The sequence below is a fragment of the Tupaia chinensis genome, unplaced genomic scaffold (assembly GCF_000334495.1).
Source record: "Tupaia chinensis unplaced genomic scaffold, TupChi_1.0 Scaffold146907_1, whole genome shotgun sequence".
NCBI classification, from domain to species: Eukaryota; Metazoa; Chordata; class Mammalia; order Scandentia; family Tupaiidae; genus Tupaia; species Tupaia belangeri.
In genome coordinates this window covers 1,734,870-1,741,054 of record NW_006206760.1, presented here as the reverse complement: position 1 = coordinate 1,741,054, position 6,185 = coordinate 1,734,870, and positions in this window count along the sequence as shown.

Here is a 6,185-nt window from a genome sequence, read left to right as displayed (position 1 = left end):
AGGGTTTGAGTCCTGAATCTGGTGGCTTGCTTTCTCACTTCCTCTCTCTCTCATTCTCAACCTCTGTCTCTCTCTGGTCAAATTAACAAATAAATGAATAAATAAATTAAATAAATAACTATTTAAAAAAAACATATCTAGTATGAGACTAAGAAGTGGACCGAGGCTTAACAGAAAGACAGTTTGTTCCACATCGATTTCAAATTTTTTTCTTCTTTTTTTGGAGAGGTTTTTTGCTATAGGGCGCGTGTGCTCGCTTGAAAGACAGAGACAGACAAAGAGATAGAAAGCGAGAAATCACCGCCCAGGGGGGATGGCCATGCTGCAATCCCTTCTCCTCCATTCTCCTCTCGGGATCTTGGGCATGCACACACACACACTATTACGCTAACTGCTGGTCCCTTATTTAACTTTATTTATCTTTTTAGAGGGACAGAGTGAGGGCAAGAGGAACAGGAAAACTGAGAAAGCAAGCTGCCAGGTCTGGGAGTCAAACAGCAGTCAGCCATGTAGGAGTCCAGCACCCTTAACCACCACACTGCCTGCCGGGCCTCCATGATGCATCTTTTATCTGTGAGAAACTGTAGATTTGTAAAGGGTTATTTGGGGTCCTACGAATATTCTTCTTTCCTTCAGATTTTTGCCATACTGCGCATCCTGTATGAGAGACAGAGAGAGAGAGGGAAAGTGACAAATCAGCCCCCGGAAGGATGGCCGTGCTGCAATCCCTTCTCCTCTATTCTCTCCCAAGGGTTTTGGGCACACACATGTGCCCAGGATGTTTTCCAAGCCTCCAGATCCAGGATTTGAACTGCATAGTTGGCCACATGGGTTCCAGTGCCCCAACCACCACACCACCTGCTGTACTCTCCCCCCTTTAAGTTTTTACCAGAGTGTGTATGTTCTTGCCATAGACAGAGGGAGAGAGACAGTGAGAAAGTCCCCACTGTGGGGCACGGTCACACCCCTCACTTTTTCCAACCCATTTTTCCTCCTGTGTCCTGACCTGGGGGACAGTCGAACAGGTTTCCTGAGGGAAGGAGTGAGAGACGGGGACAAATGGTGCAGTATTACAACACGGAGACGACGCAGTTTTAGAGCTCTTCAGGGTCGTCCGTTTATTGTGGGCAGCACAGAGACGACACGGTGTCACAGCTCTTCAGGGTCGTCCGGAGACAACGCGGTGTTACAACTCTTCATGGTCTTCAGGGTTGTCTGGCAACTGTCAGCCAGGGATCAGATCATGGTTATATACATGTTGGTGGGCAGTGATTGGTTGAATGAAGGATTATAAAAAGGTGGGTTATGATTGGTTGCTTTTGTGGACCAATCATGAGGTGCCGTTTATGCAAATCTGAGGAATTCTAAGCTCACCGATTTGCTATGGGAAGTGACCAATCAGAGTATGGTTTTGAAGGTGAGGTTTTTTGAGGGGAACCAATTGTGGCCTTTACAGAAGTGGCCAATCAGAGTATGGTCTTGAAGGTGAGGTTTTTGAAGGGAGCCAATCATGGCTTTTGGCATTGTGTAATTGTTTGCTCTCTGAGAAATCCGCGATATTTGCAGGTGCGCAGCCTCTCACACTCCTGTTGGGATTTATGGCATGCATGCCCATGTGCCCAGCGTGTTTGGGGGTTTGTTAGAGGTTTTTACCATAGGGTATGTGCCAGAGAGACAGAGAGACAGAGACAGTGAGAGGAAAAGTGGGAAATCATGCCCCCCAAGAGGATGGCCATGCCACAGTCCCTTCTCCTCCGTTCTCCTCCTGGAATGCTGAGCATGCACACACACATGATCTGCCTGATTTTTCAAGCGCCCAGGTCCAGGACTTGAACTATGGTCAATATCTGGGAGTCCAGGAGTGTAACTGCTACGCCACCTGCTGGCCCCACCCCAGCACGTTTCTCAAGCCACCAGATCTGGACCCAAACCATATAGTCAGCCACGTGGAATCTATCTGCCTTCACCACCATTCCACTGCTGGCCTGATAGTCTTTTTTAAAAAAATATTTTTTTATTGGGGCTGGCAGGAGACATGGCGGTTAAGGGCTCTGGACTCCTGCATGGCCAACTGCAGTTCAAGTTCCAGACCTGGCAGCTTGCTTTCTAACGTTCTCTCTCACCCTGTCTCTCTCTGAGCAAATTAAAATAAATAAATAAAGTTAAATAAAATAGTTCTTTAAAAAAATAAGTTTTTACTAACCATGATTAAAATGTGATTTTTTAGTACAGGAATACACTATGTAATGATCAAACCATAGTAGTTAATATCCATCATCTTGGGACCGGCAGGTGGCATGCTGGTTAAGGGAGCTGGACTCCCTCATGATTGACCACAGTTCAAGTCCCAGACCTGGCGGCTTGCTTTCTCACTTTCCCTCTCTCTCAACCTCTGGTCAAAATTTAAAAAATAATAACAATAATAATAATAATAAATAAAGTTGAACTGGAACCAGCAGATGGTGTAATGGTTATATCACTTGACTCCTACATAATTGACGACATTTCAAGTGCCGGACCCAGTGGCTTAAACTCACACCAGGCGTGTGTGTGTGTGTGTGTGTGTGTGTGCATACCCAAGATCCTGAGAGGAGAATGGAGGAGAGAAGGGATTGCATTTGGTCATCTCCCCTGGGGAGTGATTTCTCACTTTCTGTCTCTCTGTCTCTCTCTCTGTCTTTCTGGCTAGTGCATGCGTCCTATAGCAAAAACCTCTCCAAACTTTACAAATAAACAAATACATACATAATTAAGTTGAACATAGAATTCTTTAAAGAAATTTAAAAGAGAGAGATTTTAACTTATTTTCAAAGCATAATGTGAAAGCGAAGACGCTTCACCCTGACATTACCGAAATCAAGGTATTTGTATGAAACCGAGGACAACATCTAGGACAACATTTTCTGGACAGAATGACCTATCTGGGTGGAGGCTTGCTCTTCTTCCTGGAAGACTGACCCTGCTTAGTAACATAATTTCATACCAGATCTCTTTTTGAACGGTGAGATCATAGAACTGCTGACTAATGTGAGGCCAAAGACAGGCACTGAGCTTGTTTAGTGACTGAATAAACATGACGTCGAAGCAGGGCACAGAGTCCCTGGCTTCGATAAATAATTCTCCGCCCAAATACTGGAAACCACATGAGCAGTGACTGCCCTCCAAGGATGGATGACTCCGTCCACCAATTACTCGCCAGAGGAGTAGATTGATCACCGGGGACGGGCCATGGTGACCCCGAGTGGCCATCAGTCAGCTGGACTTGAGGGTTTTCAATGAGCCAGGACTTGTACTGTGTTAGCTCTCGTACGTAATTCTCCCAGTCATTCTGGAGATGACATCATTATGTCCTTTTTCAGCCAAGGAAACTGAGCAACGGAGGGTCACTCCCGTCTTCTGCCTTCAGAGCCAGAGTTATTAACCACTGTCTCCTAAAACTTCAGTGTTGGGACCAGCAGTTAGCGTAATGGCTATGTCGCTGGACTCCCACGTAGTCGACTGTGGTCCAAGTCCCGGACCCGGTGGCTTAAACTCACGCCGGGCGTGTGTGCGTGCATGCCCAAGATCCCGAGAGGAGAATGGAGGAGAAGGGATTGCAGCGTGACCATCCCCCCTGGGGGGTGATTTCTCGCTTTCTGTCTCTCTGTCTCTCTCTGTCTTTCTGGAGAGCCCACGCGCCCTATAGCGAAAACCTCTCAAAAAAAAAAATAAATAAAAGTGATGATTTTAGGGGCCAGCAGATGGTGTAGTGCTTATATAGCTGGACTCCAGCATGACTGAGTGAGGTTCAAGTCCCAGACCCATGGCTTGAAAATCATGCTGGGTGCATGTGCGTGTGTGCCCAAGATCCCATTAGGCGAATGGAAGAGAATAGGCGTGGCCATCCTCCCTGGAGGGTGATTTCTCACTTTCCCTTTCACTCTCTGTGTCTCTCTTTCTCCAGTGAGAGAACATACCCTAAGCCAAAAGTCTCTACAAAAAAAAAAAAAAAAAAAAGTGCTGACTTCATCAGCCACCTCCTCAGACTGGCACTTAAGCTCTGCACAAAGGAGGCTGGAACCCACGTGACCCACCAGGGTTGTAGTCCTGTGGTGGCAGCAAGGCAGGCAGGCATACACACGCATGTGCACCTGGGATCCTGATGGGATGGAGAATCAAAGGATAAAGAACTGCAGCAAACAGACCAGCAGCTGGTGTAATGGCTGTGTCGTTGGACTCCCATGTAGTCGACTGCGGTTTGAGTCCCGGACCTGGTGGCTTAAACTCATGCCGGATGCGTGTGCGTGCGTGCCCAAGATCCCGAGAGGAGAATGGAGAAGGGATTGTGGCGTGGCCATCCCCCCTTGGAGGCTGACTTCTTGCTTTCTGTCTCTCTGTCTCTCTCTGTCTTTCTGGAGAGCACATGCACCCTATAGCAAAAAAAAAAACAAAAAACAAAAAACCCCCACAAGATGTGTGTGTGTATGCCCAGAGGTCCAAGAGGAGGATGGAGGAGAAGGGACTGTGGCATAGCCATTCCCCCATAGTGTCATTTCTCACTTTCTATCTCTCAGTCTCTGTCTCTCCAGTGGCAGTGTCCTATGGCAAAAATCTCTTTAAAAAAATTATAAAGTGCAAGGGTCAGTAAATGGCATAGTGGTTAAGGTGCTTGGCTCCCACTTGGTTGACCGTGGTTTGAGTCCCGGACCCAGAGATTTGAAACTCACTTCAGGTGCGCGTGTGAGCGTGCCCAAAATCTGGAGAGGAGAATGGAGGTGAAGGGATGGTAGTGTGGCCATCTCCCTGGCAGTGATTTCTTGCGTTCTGTCTCTATCTCTTTGGTGAGCGTGTGTGCCCTATAGCAAAAATCTCTTTAAAAAAAAAACAAAAAAACCAGAATCCCTGCAGCTCCTTTATAAACCTCACCCAGGTAGATATTCAGACACAATTACTTAGGGAGGAACACGTCGGACAGTTTGTCTTCTGTCGGTCCCGGCAGCCAGTACTGTCAAAGCAGCCTTGCATATTTCCACGGGGACACCAAACCCTCCTCCTCGTCTCTCCATGTGGACCCTGATGCACTCCCAGCCTCCTCTCTGTCATGCAAGGTTGAGAAAAGTAGGATTGGTGAGAAGACTGGAAACTTGAGCCAATGCAGACCTGAAAACCATGGATTAATTACAAATTCGCTTCTTTTCCATATACCACGGCAAGGGGCTGTGCCGTGAAAAACAGGTCTCATAGATTATGTTGTAAAAAAGAAATTTGCTTTGGGACCAGCAGTTGGCATAATGGCTATGTCACTGGACTCCCACGTAGTCGACCGCAGTTCGCGTCCCGGACCGGGTGGCTTAAGACTCACGCCAGGCGCATGTGTGTGCGTGCCCAAGATCCTGAGAGGAGAATGGAGGAGAAGGGATTGTGGTGCGGCCACCCCCCTGGGGGGTGATTTCTCACTTTCTGTCTCTCTTTCTGGTGAGCGCACATGCCCTATAGCAAAAACCTCTCAAAAAAAAAAAAAAAGAAAGAAAGAAATTTGCTTTGACCTCATATTCTTCTTATTCTGCCTTTTCCCCTTTATCTCTTTCAGCAGCTTTTTTTGTTTCTGTCTTCTTTTTATTGGATATAGGGTTTTTTCAATATGTCCCTTATCTTACCAAAACTCCTTTCCATTTTTCTTTACGCTGCCTAGTGCATTGGAGAAATGCCTATTTTTAAACATGTCATACTGCACTTCGTGTCCTGTGTCTTGAATAGAAATTGGACAAGAGGAGGAGAACTTTAAGACACAGGAAACTTGGGAACCAGCAGTTAGCGTAATGGCTATGTCGCTGGACTCCCACGTAGTCGACCGCGGTTCGTGTCCCGGACCCGGTGGCTTAAAACTCACGCCGGGCATGTGTGCGTGCGTGCCCAAGATCCCAAGAGGAGAATGGAGGAGAAGGGATTGCGGCGTGACCATCCCCCCTGGGGGGTGATTTCTCGCTTTCTGTCTCTATGTCTCTCTCTGTCTGTCTGGCGAGCGCACGTGCCCTACAGTGAAAATCTCTCAAAAAAAAAAAAGACACAGGAAACTTGTTTTTTATTTCTGCCTCTGTAGAGAAATAGTGCCTCCTAGTGTTTGAAATCAGCGTTTTGTATTTGCACCATTTTGCGTCATCAGAAAAGTCAAATAAATGTTTTTAGGGCAAGAAAACACGTTTTAT